This window comes from Acyrthosiphon pisum, chromosome A1 (assembly GCF_005508785.2).
Source record: "Acyrthosiphon pisum isolate AL4f chromosome A1, pea_aphid_22Mar2018_4r6ur, whole genome shotgun sequence".
Lineage (NCBI taxonomy): Eukaryota > Metazoa > Arthropoda > Insecta > Hemiptera > Aphididae > Acyrthosiphon > Acyrthosiphon pisum.
In genome coordinates, this window is record NC_042494.1 from 34,952,699 (window position 1) to 34,971,761 (window position 19,063).

Below are 19,063 nucleotides of genomic sequence, written 5' to 3' on the forward strand. Positions count from 1 at the left end.
GACGCTACACCCGTATGTGTTGTCTCCGTCTTACACAAGCACGACATACCATATTGTCGTTCACTATTCTCAATAGTGTGCTGTTGGTTTTGATGGCGATAGGGTGAAATTACCTATTATCAAACTTTTAGTTAAGAACATTTTCTGGGTCTTAGCGTGGGCGATTTTTTAATATTTTAATTTTCAAGCGAGATATGAGCATTTTTAATTTTTGTTATTTCACATACCCTTATTTTTCTCGAAAATGAAAATATCGAAAAATCGCCCACTCTAAGACCCAAATAATGTTCTTACCTAAAATTTTGATAATAGGTCGATTCACTCTAATATCAAAACTATCAGTTCACTATTGAGAATAGTGAACGACAATTTCCTGTGTCGTGCGTGTGTAAGACAGAAACAACACCCGCGGTGTAGCGTCATCTTATAAGGGTCCGTATTACAATAGTTAAACTAATGTTAAACCGCGGAATTCGCCTGGTAAAATTTAAACTATGATTGTAAAACGGGCCCTAAATGTCTAAGTCGGTTATAATAAACAAAGTATATAATAATTACTATCTAATTTATAGTTATATTCAATATTAGATAGAAAAATTGATAAAATATTTACTTCTGTCATACTATTTATTAGGTAAGACTTAATACTCAATAAAAACTTGAAAAACATCGTTTAGGTGTATAGCAGTTGATACAGGCAAAGTACAAAATATTTTCAAGAGTTCATGAATATTTGGATAAAACTCTTAACAAACATCTAAAACATGTAACCCAGAGGTGAATACAATGTTTTCAGTCAGTAAAAATAAACCCATGCAGTATGGTAAATCTATAGTCTTCATGGTAATTTTGTTTTATTTACCGACTATTTATCGGGTTTATTATAAACACTCATGCATGAAAAATAATTCGCAGAGAATTCAAAAATATAGTATACCATATCACCATAAAGATATGTTTTTATTTTCCGATATTTATGCCACGAACGACTAGTGGCGTATAGTACCTATATCAAAGCAGACAAATTACCACGGCTAGAACATTTAGAAAACAGATATAGATACCTACTTAAAACTTAAAAGTAGTATCATAACCCCCCCTCGTAAATACGCCACTGCCCGTTACCCGTCGATGCGATATTGCGATGCCGCGATGGTGCCGCCTGCCATTTAATTTATTTTGTGGTGCTATCGTTATCGCTATCGCCACAAATCGGTGGTTACCGTCACCGGAGAGAGCATTGTAGCAGTAGCGGCAGTTGTCTGTGGTTGTAACCTGCCGGACGGGTGTCGCGTCTATCGACTTTTTCTTTTACCGTACAGGCTGGTCACACTGCGCTTCAGTAGTCTTTCGTTTTTGGCTCACAAGGGAATTTTATATTGCTATTTGCTATCACTTTTATTGCCCGTCTGTTGCACTGTAAATTCCACTCTGCTGCAGTTTCCAGACCGCGGCCGGTTCGTTAGTCTTGTCATTACTTTCGGACTGTGTTGTTCGGTGTTTTCGTAGTTTTTTTCTCGCTTCACACGACTTCTATTAGATTGGTGAATTCGACTCTCAATATTTATATATTGTTATATTTTTAAAATTAATTAACTCGTAAATGTCAAGAAGTTGATAAAAAAAAAAACTAACATTGTATCTAGTGCAGTGTGCGGGCGAGTGTCGGTTTTGCTGAAAATCCGACTTGAAATATTTCAAAGAAGTATTACTGTAAGTGATCGAAAAATATAATATACTTGGTATTACTTGATAGGATAATACTTGATCTTGACGCATAAACTCGACGGGTTTGCGTTTGGACCGGTGTATTTTATATATTTAGAAAAAAACTCGTTTTTATTTAGTTACACTTAAGGTCTGCTAATAGTCTGGTTAATTTTAACAAATGACGTAACACAATGTGTAACGTATACATTCTTAGCGTTTTAAAAATAAATCGGTTTCATATTTCAACGTGTACACACTTTGGGACATGTATTCAAACGTAGGTACCCCTACTGGCTTCTTATGGTTTTGCGTATTTTCTCGAAAATGGATTTCCGAATACCAAGGAATCCACTTAATATTGTTACTTACTATTATAATTATTCTGTAAAAACGTCTCAATATTCGTGTACAAACCATAGTAATACGATAGGTAGGACGTATGTAGGTATAGGTACATATATTTCATTGTTTCATTGTGTACAATATCAACGCTAGCAATTGTCAAATGGTATTCTATAATAGTTGCAGGGCATATGTTGGGAGAGTGTCAGCAGAGCAATATTTATTTTAGATATATAACTGAACAATGTTTTTAACAAAACCTGTTAATAATATTAATAATATTAGTATTACATTCACCTCTGTATATTATCTACTATGCAGAAATGACATTTTATTGTATTTATTATTTGCATTTTTTTCATATTTTACTATGATTGATACATAGGTAGGCATGACAATATGACATATAGGTATAGCTGATAATAGGTTTATTATTAATACGTATGTGTGGTATTCAAATTTTAAAAAACAAATTTTTTAGTTATTAAGTAAAGCTTTATAGTTTACTTACATTATATATAATATACTAATAATGTGTGCATGTAATAATATGACATAGGTACTACTCCTGTTATCTGAGACTACTAAAATGTTCACACTTTCCTATTATCATTATTTTTATTTATATTAACAATTAATCATGTTTAATTAATCATGTTTAATTCAATACCTATTTTTGGTTTGAATTTTTTTTTGATATACATGGTTTGATCATGAACCTGGATCAGGACAACTTAAGTTTCACGTCATAGTCCTCCATAAATCCATTGTTGCTGAAGTATTCTGCCTGCATTATTTGTACGCTTAGAAAACAAGCTTTTGTTTATTTCAAACATTTTTCTTTGGTTTCTTGCCTCAATACTGAGAACAAGTAGGGAGGTACTTACCGCAAATAGTTGTTCCAGTCTATGACAGTATTTTGTTTATTTTAAAATTTTGTTCGCACCATTTTATAGCAGTTGACACTTCAGTCCAAGCAAAAATATATCAAATAACAGTAACAAATGGAAGAGGATTGTGTTTAAACCAGGTGCTATTTTGAACACTAAAAATATTTTTGGCAATTATTAATATAATAGGTACCTACTTACAAAATATGAGTTTAGGTACCTAACCTCTAAATTGTACAATTATGTGAATTAGTTAAAACTAAATCTATTAACCCTTTTACTGCTACATACTATTACATCCAGAATAATTACACCATTCGCTACTCCAGACGTACTATTACGTTCCAGTCTCGGTTCCAGTATTTTATAATATTATAATTTTCCAGTAACCGTACAATTTTAGTAAACCCTGGCTCACACTATTTAAACTTAAACAATTAGATCATATAGATCTCAAAATTAAAAATATTTTATTTTATATAATATGTAGTAGGTATATACATAGGTTGCAAAGCATAGTGTAGCAGTGATACAATGTGTGCATAATATAATCTCTGAGACGTTACATAGTCATCTCATTAAGCAGCGAGATGTACAAGTTGGGAGCCTACTGAATTGGTTAAACCAGAGATAGACAGAATGATTTCAGGTCATCAACAATAAAATAGCCATTAAGAATCTTAATTTTAGAATGATTATTAATATTTAAAGATTTGTTACTCTTACACAATTATATTTATGGTAAAACAGAAGAATGGGTTTAATGGTTAAAAAACCAGCAATACCTGTGTCTTATGTTTTATAAGTACTTATTCTATTAACTATTATATAGGTACTATAAAGTATTTATTTTTAATCTATACGTCATCTGTGTATATAAATTATATATTTAGGATTAGGTGTTGCTAAAAAATGGAATACTCATTTGGTATGTTGCCACAATAAAAAGGTTGGGAAACACTATATTCTACACAACTTTAAATAAAAATGCATTAAAGAAGCTGTAGAATAAATGCCTACCGACCTATATCATTTTGATGTACAATACAATTATTTTCATAAATTTCATGTCATCAACAATTAGTATTTGTCTGTATTTTAGTTTTTTTTCATAATTTTAATAGGTAGAAACAAGAATTTTATTCACCATGAACAATTTGTTGAATTTTAAATATTCTATTAAATTAAACAAAAAAGTATTTTTCTACTGCCGAGCTACTACCTTTCTAGACTTCTAGTACAGGTACATTAGTGCACACCGAGGTGCACACAAACTAACTTTAAGATCATTGAGGCAGAATGTTACAGAAGAATTAACCACAAGAGTAGGTACTGAGTTCCCAATCAATAAATGTGATAGGTCTACCACATTTTATTACAAGCGATTGACGATTGTAAATAATGTATTAAATAAATTTAAATGTAGCTGGAAGCCAGTAGATAATATATTTAATATTAGGCTAAAGTAGGTACCTATTTAGTAATCGGCACTACATTTTAGTATAATATTCTTTGTGATATTCAATACAAAAGGTATTTAAAATAATTTTGTTTAGTTGACAAATTTAGATAAAGGATTTTGATAGACTACTTATTTTATCTAATTCCCCATCTAATTATTTTACTTTAGGTACCTATTTCATATAGCATTCAAGTTTATTTTAAGTTACTAAAATAAATTGAATTAAAATAACTCTCAAACCTCTATTAATATTATAGGTACTTGATCTATGAGTTAATTAATTATCCTAGTAAAACTTATATTTAATTTTAAGTGGCTATTTATAACACCACATTTTTGCAAAAAATTATAATTTTTTCCATTTTATACCTACATACCTATTTTTGTACATAATTAGTTTTTTTTTTTTAAATAACAGAATAGTAATTTTTGTTTTATATTTTGACGCACGTCATTTGTATGGATATTACGATTTATAAGTTAAAATGCTTTATTGAAATATTAAGTCATTTTTTTTTTTTTAATATAAATTCAAAGTGTTGGTGTGTCGAGTAGTGAATAAACTTGGCAGTGTATGTTTCTATATAATTTCTAATGATTCAAATAAAAAACTAAACAATTTTTCTCATTACATAGTTTTGATTGTAAATAGTATGTATATGCCTCCTACTCAAACTAATACCATATAGGTATTAATAATCAATGATTTTAAGTATTTATATACTATAGGTAATAGATAGGTACTTACCTAGTTATGATCGAATAATTTGTTGTCATAATGTATTCAACAATATGTATGTATTTTATTCTAATAACTTGACTAATATCTAACAATTTTTAATAATTTAAACAATTTAATATATTCTGATATTCATACTGGAGTATTATTTATTACCCTTACTTTAACAGTAGCAATTAAAATGTATCACATGTTTGAGTAATTCATCTGTCAGATATCTTGTTTGTGGAGTAAAAGAAAGCTTCCAATTTAATTAAAACAATGGCTTTAGTGTTTAGTCCTTTCACAAGTTTGAAATAACATTGTCTAGGTACTGTTTATTACTTTCATGTACATTATTATAATAGTTAAACCTGGTTCAATTGTTAAATAGCAATTTCATTGTGTTGACTAGGAATGTGTTATCTTTTTACATAAAACCAATTTATACTACTTATATTCTATAATATTAATACAAAATATATCATTGAAAACAGTAAGTTATATTATAATTTAGGTTTATAAGTAATATTTGTAACAGTTGACAGTTTACAGTTCTTTTTTAATTCTTGTTACTAAAATATTAGAACATATCAGTAATTATTTTATTTAAAGCATTTTCAGTTATTATTATTTTTTTAAATTGCTTAGTTTTTATACATTTGTGAATAATATTTTTGTTTGTGAATGATACGTGAAATTGAAAATTTAATATGGGTATAAAAAATATTAATTGTTGCCCGTAGGGACTTGAACTTTTTGCATTAGTTACTAGTTAGGTATTATTATTCACAAAACTAAATTTCAAAAGATTTTTATCACTTTTAATCTATTTGTACCACAAAACTATTCACACCATGCGATTGCTGTTCATTGGTATTGCCAATAATATTATTATTATTTATAATGATACAATAATTAATAATTATTATACCGTATAACTTTTTAACGACCTTTTTACTGATAATAAATCAAATAAATTATAAAATATCTTTAGAAGTAGGAATTACATGCTGAGGTAGCGTCACCGATCAGAATCGATTTTCGTCTTTTCGTATACAATTATTTATATGATTCAAATTGTATACATCCATTACAGTGATCTGCTCAATTACGAGGTTTTCTTGAAACCTACTATACTATACAATGCCCTTGTCTTTTAAGCAAAAGTTTTAACACTAGGTACTGTTTTAACACTAGGTACTTATTAGTTGTTAGGTACTATATTAATCGGGATAACCTAACAACTATCTCAAATATCGCAATATTTTTCATTTTAAAAAAAAAACGTCATCTCGAAAATGACTTACAATTTAAAATAAAACCTGTTAATAAATTAGATAACTCGGCACTCTTATAAAATAATTCACATAAATAGGTACATTATATTTTAACATCCAAAAATGTTTTATTATGATCAGAATTATATATTCATATAAACACGAGCATAAACACGTATAACCGTAAACATAATACTACTGTAGTACCTCGTGTAGTACTTACCTATTAGATTTTTATTATAGTAAAATATTTATAATTTATTTTTTTAATTAAATACTTGCTTATTTGATTTCACGAGCTGTTAAAAATATAAATACATTTTATATTGAACGTCTTACCATCTGTTAATTTGAATAGTGCAAATTTATAAGTTCTACCATTGTTTGAGAAAAAATTACTCTTCATGTTTCTTCTGCGGCTAACATTGACCCCGAGAAAGGATGAAAGAAAAACCGGTTCGCGATGCAGGTTTTGCCTGTGAAGTATTGTGACTCGGGAGTTTCTGGTTGAAAATGTTATCGTGGCACACATTGTTTTGTGTTGCCAAAGATGTAAAACAGTAAAATGCATGAGCCATAAAATATTTTGAAATACGCACATGTAGAATTTATGTTTCTAAAATATTTAAAGTTTGTTAGCAAAATATGTTTTAAATTAATTAATTGCTTTGCGTATCTGTAGATTTACACAATAGTGCTTTTTTTAAAAATATATTTTAGTAAAAATTAAAATTAATATTTAACAATCTTAATTTACTATTAAAGACGTTCTTTTCTTTTATACTATTTTATTCCTTGAAATTTAATGACCATATCAGTGTCCTTCGATAGAGATTTTTGTACCTGGCCTTGTTAGCCGTTATAGTAATTTGTTAATATACCTTTAATGTATATTTCAATCAAATTCTACTTGCAATATATTATTCATTATCTTCCGGAGATTATATAAAGTGTAAGATTATTAATTAGGTATTATTTCTCAAAAGTATTTAAGTTGGTATAATGGTATATTCATATTGGACATCTACTTGGTATATGACTGCAATTATATTGAATAGTCTATGTATAGGTGGTTAACTCTATTTTTTCAAGTATTCAATATACCTACTTATTTCTTTTAAAGAAATTGAAAACCGAGTACTGTAATAATAATTTTAGTCAAAAAAATAATTGGTTTTTAAATTACGCTCTGGATTATGCCAATCATTTGCTATCGACAATCGTATAATATTTGTAAACTAATAGCAGACAATTAGCATTGTGTATTATTATGTTACGTGTTTTTACGATTATGTTTATTTCTTTAATAATAATTCATGTCAATTTTGTCGAAGATACCAATTTATTTAAAATTATACGCGAGGATGTATTACCAAAGTATTTCATTTTTAATTTTTTCTAGTATTTTTAGATTCTTTATAACTGTTATAATACGTAATTTTACATATTATATCATATGTAACATAAATGGTATTTAATGTTTATGAATAAAATCTAGACAATTGCAATATTGTATGTCCGTATGACTGTACAGCTCGGAGTATAGTATAGTCTTATACGACGTGCCGCTCGGTTGACGTTAACCGTTAGTGCTTATGATGCAGCTGAAGGTCAGTAGTCAGTACTGCTTTCTGCTACCTATAACAATAATAATATATTCTTCCGATTAGCTTTAAAAATTGGACTTACAACCATTACATGCGTAATATTGCAAAAAAATAAAAATTGTATAGATACACAAATGGAGAAGTATACATATTTTATTTTAGTTTCTCTATTTCTTACCGTTATTTCATGCTTATTACTTTGGTTACGATCACTTAAAATATATTGAAATATTTTTCTCGTATTTTCCTATACCATCAGCTATTCAGCTGTCACCTGGTTTGTATTTTTTGTTAATCGTTTAAAATATTAGTATATTATGAAGAAGCTCATGTTGAGATGTTTACTATTTTTGTAAACTTACAATTAACTTATTTGTTTTTTAAAATTGTATACACGATAATAGAAATATATGGTTGGTAGAAAATAATTTTTTCTTGGCTAATCCAAAGTCAGCTTATTATTTTGCTTGTTCCAAAATATACAGTAAAGATTATTTTATGAAGATCCCATGAATACCTAGGTTAATTTATGTATAAATTATAAACATTCTTGAGAATTAAAAAATTATAAAAACTTGAATGTATATTAGTACTCAATATGTAGCTAGTAGCTACTACAATACTTAATATTGCTATTTTAATACTTGGATTACATTACTACTAGATATAGATTATGAACCACGAGTGTATTATTTTTGGAATTAAATTGGAAATAAAATGGTATATTTCGTTAAAAGAACACGGATAGTATAACAACCTACCAATATAAAAATATATTTTGACATATTTTGGTTCAGTATAATATAGGTACCTATAGATAAGTTATTTTGTTTTATTTGTATTTTTAATATTATGTTCTATGAATATATAATTTATTACCTAATGTCTATAGTGACTAGTGTAAATACAGTTTAAATGATTTTATAAATCATATTTTATGTACAGTGTATACATATGAGTACCTATATAATATAATATAATATTATATTATAGATAGTGACGTACAGTTTCGTAAAATTATATACTTATACTTCGTATATTTTCAAATTGGAAAATTATTAAAATTTTACAATTTCTCATATTAACTTCTTATCTAATAAATACCTCGACATTTAGTATTTTTATCGTAATTTTCGTACAACCAAAATGTCCACAACTATTATGACAACGAATTTCATAATGGATCGTGTATATTAATTATTAATATACTTGATATTTTTACTAAATAATTAGTCTATGATGACTGAATTGTAAAATGTATACCTACAGTATAATTTACACCAGTATATTACTACCAATAATTTAGAATAAAGTAATTTAAAATTACTTTTGCATTCCTAAAATGTACTATACAAAACTGGTTTTTTATGACAACTTGTGTGCCTCATTTAAAATATTGTCTTTTATTTAAGCAAAACTGGCCAATCAAAATGCACTTAAATTCTGAACTGTTTTACAAAAATAACGGTATAATCACTACATCTAGATAATAACTTGTGCAATCGTGTAAAGGTACATATGTGGTATTAAAACTGGACTAGTAGGTATCTGGTATATTATATTTTTTCGCGAAAATATAAGAAATACTCAGAATGGTTTAAATAAACACTGCTTCAAAGAAAAAAAAACAATTTAGCTATTATATATATTATATTTCACGAGCCGTTCAAACTAACTTTTAGTGTTATACATTATAATATTAAATTATATTTTTTTAGTTGAAAGAATAGTGATTATTACGTGCTGTGTGGGAGTAAGTACTTGCGTTAATTTACAAAGAGCTAATACGTATTTCATAATTCCCACACTATTATAAAACAGGTTCATCGTTCTGGAACTACCCCAGCTGTGATACGTGTGGTGCACAATTATACACATTGGTTACTCCTATTAGGTATATAAGAGCTAAACACCAAATTATTCTTCAGCTTGAATATACGCATATTATAGTATAAAATATAGTTATTAAAATACGATTTTTGAATGTTCGCTCTGCTGTATAGTGGGTTACAAGTGGGTCACTGTATAATGGATGGTATTAAATTTGAATTCAATGATATAATATCATTGTATGAGAAAAACGATTCTGAGCGGAAACTGAATCTGTATAATATATTATAACATATCTATGGTATTAAAAAAATTGACCTATAATAAATTCCAAATTAATCATATCACAATATCCAATAAGTACTTATAACGCGTTATACATCAAGAACAAACCGTGACACTATCATAGATATATAATAGTATACTTTAGAAGTTACAAGTACCCACACATAATATTATACAATCACAACAAAATAACTAAAATAGTTATTCCAGGTTTTTTAATATGTAATTTCATCTAAATTTGAACTTAAAATGATTATACTGACCAACAAGTACAATTTTATTGATATTTATAGAAAAAAAAAAACTAAAAAAAATTGAAAACTGAGAATGTCCGTAAACAACTCAAAAAGAGTCAAAATATTTTCAACATTTTATGATGTACAGAAAATGAAAATATTACTTTCAGAGAAAATTTCAAATATCTACAGTCATTCGTTTTTTAATTACAATAAAATAAGAAAATCGTCACATGAGAAATCGAGCGAATATCAAATGTTGTAAAAATATGAATTTCAAACACTCATAAAAATTTAATTTGACTTTCTTGTAGACATTTTTTTTTGATAAAGGTAGACAATATTATGAGAAATCTTGTATTACATTTTCAACTCTTAGATTTAAAAAGAAAAATTTTTATTAATTCTTAACCCAAAATAATTTGCTAATTTTCGTGATTTTTACATATTTTGTCAATTTTTGAACTTTAAATGTTAATAAAAAAAACTGTGACTAAGGATTTTTAATATTTTTCAAATGTCATTGTAAAAATATAGTAGGAGCCTCGTATTAAATTTTCAAGTAATTTTACTCAATAAATAAATTTTTATTGACATTCATAGAAAAAAAAATTAATAATATTGGAAACTGAAAATGTTCCTAAACAGTTTAAAACAAATCACAATTTTTTGAAAATTTTATCATGTATAGAAAATATAAATATAAACAACCAGTGAAAATGTCATGTATCTACGGTCATTTGTTTTAAAGTTAAACCAAAAACCAAAATCAATTTTCTCGAAAACAGATTTTGCGTAAAAATTCCCTTTTTCCTTAATTTTTCTTTTGTTTTTTTCGGCTCTTTTGAAAACTACTGGAAAAATTTTACTTTTGACCCCCCAAAGTACCAACTAGATTCACTTTCCATCACTGTAAAATCAATACATCCATCGTTTCACTCTGCAGAATCTAAAATAAAGTAGATACTTTCTTAATTCTTATTCTGGTTCTTATTCTAATATTCTATATTCTGATAAGTATAAAACATAAACTTTGAAAAACGACTTAATCTTACAAATGGGCAATAAAATACAATTTTATTTTTGACAATTGATCCCTCGCAATTCGTTTCCCGTAAAAAATAACAACTCTTAAACAAATTGTGATATAGTTCAACTCCTTTTGGGTGTAACTCGCTGCAGTAAGTGCAACCCAGCTACCCTGGTCCCTGATAGGCACTCCGCCTACGTCATGGACAACGCCGATGAGCGACTTAAAGTATACCACCTTGGTAGGCAATGTGCAAAAATTCGATTCGATGCATGTTTGTTCCTGATCTGCTCGATTAACCAATGGCAACCAATAAAATAATAAATACTAATTTCTATTAATTATTTATTCTATAACCAATAGCAACTATTTATAAACAAAAATTACTATCGTAAATCTCAAAATCCCTGTTACCAGACGATATTTTAAGTGTTTACGTATCATTATCTAATTATCTATTTTCTTATACGTACCTAGTACCTGCCATGAGTTATATATGTATTTAATTTTATGTATCAGGTTTTCACTACGTAAATATATATTACTCAGTCGTAGTTATTAGAACTTTGTTTTTAATACTTTGATTAAAATTGTTTTTATGATGGTGCACCTGCAATTTATTCTATAATATGTAGAGAAATAAACGTGGAAATAAACAAATAAATATTTCTTTCTGGTAAAATAAATGTAAGTAACTTATACATTTCATTACCATTATTTTTAATAGATATATTTATTAGTTATAACTTATAAGCAATATATAGCAATATATTTATTGTTAGTAATATTTTATATTACTTAGGTACCTATGTGTTTTTATTGGTTCTTGTTGTATAATATAAATATAAGACAAGTATATTTTGTATCTTAACGTTCAATGTTAATATCCGCTGTCTAAAGATTTTTAGTCCATGGCTAGTTCAAGGAATCTTATAAAAATTGCTTTATGTCGGAAGTTATATTTTGAAAGGTTGAAAGTATTATACCAAGCATATGTGCTTAACTATATTATATTAACATGCATTTATAAGGAAATATATTTTAAAAATTGGACCACAATTATCTGAATAATTACGTATTTTGATGTTTTTTTAGAGCTATAAATTTTCGGTGTATAGAAGACAATTATTAAGACCATTGTAATTTGTAAGCACATTTCAACATTTTTAATTAATATTTTATATTATCTTAATAATATGTGGGTTACCTATAGTAAATTGGTTCTGAATGCATATTGATTAATGCTCGTAGCAGTAAATTCAACTATTACTTCTTAGTTAGTAGGTGGTATTTAAAAACTATTACAATTTACCTACGTACGTAAATTTTATTATAGTAAATCATATTTAATGTAATGACTAACAAATCAATTTACTTATCGAATCTAAGATTATTACTGTTATATTTAATTGCATGTACCTAACTAAAAATGTTGGTAACATTTAAAATGCATTTAATTTAATTTTATAGTGTTTATTACTTTAAGCTGTAGATTGGAATATTTGATTGCATATTGTCTTATTTTATTGCCCGACTTATTGCTTATGTACATTATTCATTTTAGGTTATACATATATTATATTATAAGTTATAAGTTATAACAAATAACAATAGTTAAATGATCACGCCGTGTACAAGATTATGACAGGTATTGTTGTAAAAGTTTATTATTATTGGGATTAGAAAAAATTAGGTATTTATAATTAAATTATGTACTTGCAATGTTATTTCTTATTAAAGTCGTAATACTTTTTATTTATTAAAGACTATTCATCAATAGCTCATCAATATTTAACTCGATAGGTACCTATTTTAGGAATATAAAATTATATAATAATTCTGAACATATTAGGTAATAATATTTGTATTGCGGCTTTATCTTATATACCTATATTTTTTTAAAGTATTTTTAATTTAAAATATTAAGAATAATATAATAAATAAACTGGCCTTTTCTTGAAATAATATTTGTGGTTTATATTAATAGAATTTTATAAGTAGAGCTCAAAAATAAAACATCACATATTTTTATAATGAAGCATGAAACTTGGTTGGCATCAATCCACATAACCTTACATATTTAATTCTTGACCATACTATAAATCGCATATTATTCTTCTCAATATTTCTACTCTAAGAATGATAATAAACACATAATTGGTCACAAACAAAATGTTAAGTAATAATGAAATTTAAGATTTAAATATTGTCCCAGGAAAGTTCCATAATATAGTACTTGGCTACTTCTGTTAAATAAGATTAAAATAACTAATATTGAAGTTTGCCAACTTAACGGTTTAAGTTAAAAAAAATTGGTTTTGACAGCATTCAAATTACCTACATTTTTAAAAATTTTCACGCCCATTGATCTTTTAATATTACTTTAGTTAACTTTTTTATGAGCATGTGAAGTTATATGTTTTTCTATATTAAAATTAAATGTACCAATATAATAATAAATTATAGTTTACTAACTAATTTTAAACAGTTATAATTTGGATTCTTTTTAGTAGGTACTGTTGATTCTAATTATTACTCAGTTAAATTGTATTTATTTTAAATATTCTAATTTAATATATTACATAATTAATATTAGGTAGGTACTCATCTAGTATTATTTTTTTATTTTTTTCCTAAGAATATCTGTTTTGCATATTATTATGCTGATGACGTTATGCGTTTTTATTATTGGGACTTGCTTTGGATTTAACACCCAATTAAAGTATTGACAATTTAGTATTTCAGAATTATACATGAGCTTATAAGTAATAGGTACATATAATATTATAAATTATATAAATTGACAGTGTTAATTAAATTTTATCTATTAATAAAAATTATAATTTTAGTTTTTATTGTTTATTGACCCATAGAGTCATCGCCTTAGTGCACAGTAATAGGAAATAAATTAATAATGTTATTTTTTTATCGAGTTAAGTGTGACTAATGGGTTGCTCCTTTAATTAACCTTAATTTCTGTACCATATACTATATTAACGCATATATACTTATGGAGCATTTCGTTGTACCTATATAATATTACTTACCTATTAGTTATTTCAAATAAGAATTTAATAAAAAAAAATGTTATTGTTGTGTAATGTGTATACTGAAAATAACTGTATTTGTTATGCTTTTGTAATCGTATAACAATATGGATAAACATTTATTTAGCAATTTTGGGCTTATCTTCTATCTTATTACAATGTTGACTATTTTATTGTATTGTTAAATATAGTTGACCTATCTGTCATTTAATATTGTATGTGAAGTAGGTAGGTACAATAATTTATAACTACTATTCATAGTATTACATCAGTTAGGTATTTAAAAACATATTTAAATTTAAATTAAAAAATGAGTCAATTAAATATTTGTCTTATGCATTTATATTAATTTTATTGTAACCTCTCCCACAGTGAAAAATCTGACTACTTCATTAATAGCATGCGTGTCATCAAAAAGTTAGGGACGAACATGTGATATAATAATTATAAGATATTTAGACCAGCACAACCTTATATGTGTATTTTATAGACATTATTATTCCAAATTGATTAAATAAATATCTTTGATATTCTAGCAATCTAGCTATTATTGAATTAATATTTTGTTGTAATAATAATATTTACGTTTAATACGAGAGCTGAGTGCATAGTAGGTTGTACACATTCCCACAGGCTATCACAACCCTAATTGCTCACGATAGTGTATTTCGGGTAAGAACTATGCATGTACTATCATACTTTTTCCTATAAACGCTGAACAGAGGATAATAAATTATTATAAAATATGTTACGGATAACATTGTTGTAATTTTGTAGTAGCTATTGACTAGGTATTACAATTTTTTCTTAACTGTGTCAGAAATGTTGTATACATATACTTATTATAATGTGCTAATATATTGTTGACATTCCTTTCTGAGGGAAATATTAAGGTATAATATCTTGAAAACATATTGTGTGTAGTCTACGTTTGTGTAGGGTCCCTTACACTGTAATACTGTACGACTCCCATGTAGAAGCATGTTTATTCTAAAAATCACGTTCTTTACCAAGAAATTCGATACCACAAAAGAGCTGCCCTAAATGTGTGTGTATTTTATAGGTTTCGTTCCTTCAGTTAGTTGGGAATTATGTATTTAAATTATCATTTTTAAATGTTATTTAGAAGTAGCACTATTTTTGTTGAATATAAAAATAAATAAAATATGTTAAGTATAGTTACATAAAAAATTATTTCTATACGTTTATAATAACGTAATTACTAACTATTGAATCAGAAAGCATAAAAATTAATCTCTATTTATGCGTATGCACACATTCACGTGTGCATCGTATCAGCTTCTTTCGTCGTTCATTTGAATGTACACATATAAAAGTACAAGAATGTTGTCGGCAGTGCCAAAACGAAAATATCTTTGGTAGAGAATTACATAAAGAAAATGTTCCATGTCTCAGATTCTTGGCCTGTATGTTCATGCATAAAACGCCTAGTACAATTATTATTGTACGCAAGTAGGTATAGGTTCCGGACTAATAAAATAATATTGTATTGAGCAATTTTTATGTTAATCGGATGATATCAATCGAATCCTATATTTTTTTCTCTCTATATTTTTGTCTACTGTTCGTGTAAAATATTAAAGAAAAAATTGTGCTTGAAAGACTTGAAAGTTGTTAATTATTAATTTAATAATTTTAAAATAAAAAGTAATATGTTTAATTACCAGTATATTGTGTCTTATAACTTTTTTCTATTGTTAACAAGATGACGGTGGTGGAAATATTTCTCACGAGGCTAAATTGCTCTGTAGGTTAGTGAACTTGATACATTGGCGCTTGTTATTTTGACTCTATGTACTATATTAAATTCTATTTTTTTCTAAGGATTTGGTTTTATACTATTATTTCCAGTCATAGATTCAATCGTCACAGATAATGTGATCTCATTGTGTACGTTACATCCTGTTGATTATGTAGATAGAATATAAATCCTGTATTTTCAAATCGAAATTCGCATATGTTTTATGTTGAAATATGGTATCTTAGTATTGATTAATTGGTTGCTCAGAGTACATTAAAAAAAATATTAAATTGTCAAATTGTTTTAGTATGTAACAAATAAAAATAGCTTTCTATATTACTTAATAATTATTGTATAGTTTTAGTTTTAAATATATCACAACACTATATTATGTTCGAGAGAGCCGTATGAAAATAATAAAGCTAATTTTTAAATCAGATATTTCAACACCAATCATATTTGCCTTTCTTCAGCAGTTATGATTGGATAAACTAATATAATTACCGTTATTAATATTATTTTATAAATTCTAAGCATGTACAAAAAATGGCATTGATGCAGAGGGTTATCTTTAATTAAAAAAGCTAAATTATCAAATATTAATTTAAAAAAAAATTGTATTGTTTATTTGTATTTCTCACACAATTAATTAATTTGTGTTTACTCTATCAAGTATTTGATAGGTCCATAAATACTTGTACATACTTTGTCTTTAATTCAACTTTTTTTTTAGTTTACTGATATCATATTTTATAGTCTGGAAAACTTGAATAGGTAAAATAGTGAAACTTCTATATAACGAACTTCCAACATTTTCTGTTTAAGATAACGTAACACGGGAATTTATTGTCTCCGTCTTACAAGTGCGTAATATATACCAAATGTATGCTCAGAATGTCACGTTTAGCTTCATTGTTTTAAAAATTAGAGTGAATTGACTTATTATGAAACTTGATGGTAAGAACATCTGTGTTGGTATATGGGTTATTTATGATAATTCAGTTTTTAAGTGAGTTAATTTATGCTATATTAAATGCGCAAAACTTGCCAAAAATTACCAAAAAATAAATCATAAAAAAAACCACATACAAACACAGATAATGTGCTTATATCATCGCAGGTCGATTCACTCTTATTGTTAAACTACCGGAATCAAACGTAATCTGCTGAACGTAAATTTGTATTAAGTTACGCACTTGTAAGACGGAGACAACCAATGCCAGTGTTACGTCCTCTTAACAAAATATTTTTGAAAAACAAACCAAATTAGAATCAAATTTATTTAATTCTATTTAACGAATGTCTCTATAATACTATTTTTTTTTGCTCACGAAACTTCGTAAAATGGAAGTTTCACTTTAGTTATTTAAAATAACTTAATAAAAACATTTTAAATTATACCTAACAATAAACAAGTTTTATAGTATCACTAAACTGAAAATAGTTTTTGTATAGTACCTCACTGTATTGTTTAATACAGTTGTAGTAATATTAATATTTTTAATGGTAGGTACATATTTTATTTTAATTAAAGTGAAATTTAATGTATTTTTATATACCCATACGAGTAAACAATAGTCAATTTGCATGACGTGTGGTAAATGTTTTATACTTTTATAGTATCATTGATCCAGTTCTATAACTACCTATAGTAAAGTCAATGTCTTCTACTTTTAGTTACGCCCATGGATTGTTGTACTTAAAACTAAATGACTTCAACTTTTGAATATTTTATTATATACCTACTTTAGTGATTATAATAATTATATATTATATGCTTCAAATGTTTTTTGGTTGATCATTTTTGATAAAAAAAAATAAATACTGTGTATAAATTAATCCACCGTGTAGATAGTATTTAATAATATTATATTGCTTCATTTTAAAAGTATCAATTTCTTATACTAATTTTATTTTACTTTTTTAATAAATATGCAGGCAGGATATAGATATCGTGAGTATAAGACATTTTACTCCGGTGCAAAATATTAGATGTTCTGTTGAACAATTTAAAAATGAGTTTACATAATTTATCACGTTAAAAAAAAGATTTTGAACGTTCTTTGAAAATAATCGTGTTTAGCTTTTCATTGCGCTTAAATTTACTATTGTTATCATAAACTTTGTATGTTCTATTGAACTTTTCAAAGCACATTCAGACTAGATTTCCGATCTTTAAAGGCATCTCGATAACTTAATTATTTTCCATGTTAGCGAAGTGACAATATTACATTTTGTTATATAGTTTTACCAGGTTCTATAATACTTGCCATTCCATTTCATTTCTAATTATTGCTACATTCGTGTTATTTTAATAATAAAGCTTCCACATGTCTAGAAACTGGCAATGGACCATGTGATGCTTGTGGATTATTCTGTCAGGGGTCATTGAACTTTTATGAAGTGTCCTTAATCCTTCAACAGTGTGATGGATACAATTTATTGATCATATATAAATAACATATAAATAATACCAATATGGTAGAATTATGACAGTCTACAATTATTATTTTGTATTGACTTATAAACATACAAATTCTTTTTAAGAATAACTATACCCATTATGGCCCCCATTATATTAAAATAGTTTTGGGCTATCTGTAATTCAAATAATAATTGTAATATTATTATTGTATTTAAATCATTATTTTTAATAAGTTAAATATGCTGTAACATTTAGAAATTTAGAAATTTAAAATATGTTAGTTTGGTTATTCGCGTATTAATTTAAACTTTAAAGTCTTTGTCCTCAAAAATACAAATTCTTGTATATACCAGTATATATTCAATAATTTACATAATTATATAATGTATTATGTGTTTATTTAATTATGAATTATTTATATATTGAATGTTATTAGGTA

At 26.5% G+C, this 19,063-nt stretch overlaps 1 protein-coding gene across 12 annotated transcripts in view; it reads left to right on the forward strand.

The window, feature by feature from the left end:
* Window positions 1-1,400: 1,400 nt before the first annotated feature.
* LOC100161216 (LIM domain protein) overlaps window positions 1,401-19,063 on the forward strand; it is a 42,779-nt gene continuing 25,116 nt past the window's right edge. For 5 of the 12 annotated variants that reach the window (XR_511062.2, XR_511061.2, XM_001947468.5 and 2 more), the window contains exon 1: window positions 1,401-1,713. The gene's annotated coding sequence lies outside the window, so the exon portion shown is untranslated. The remainder of the gene's footprint in view (window positions 1,714-19,063) is intronic. The other 7 variants (XM_008188467.3, XM_008188470.3, XM_008188469.3 and 4 more) reach the window with 3 other exon arrangements.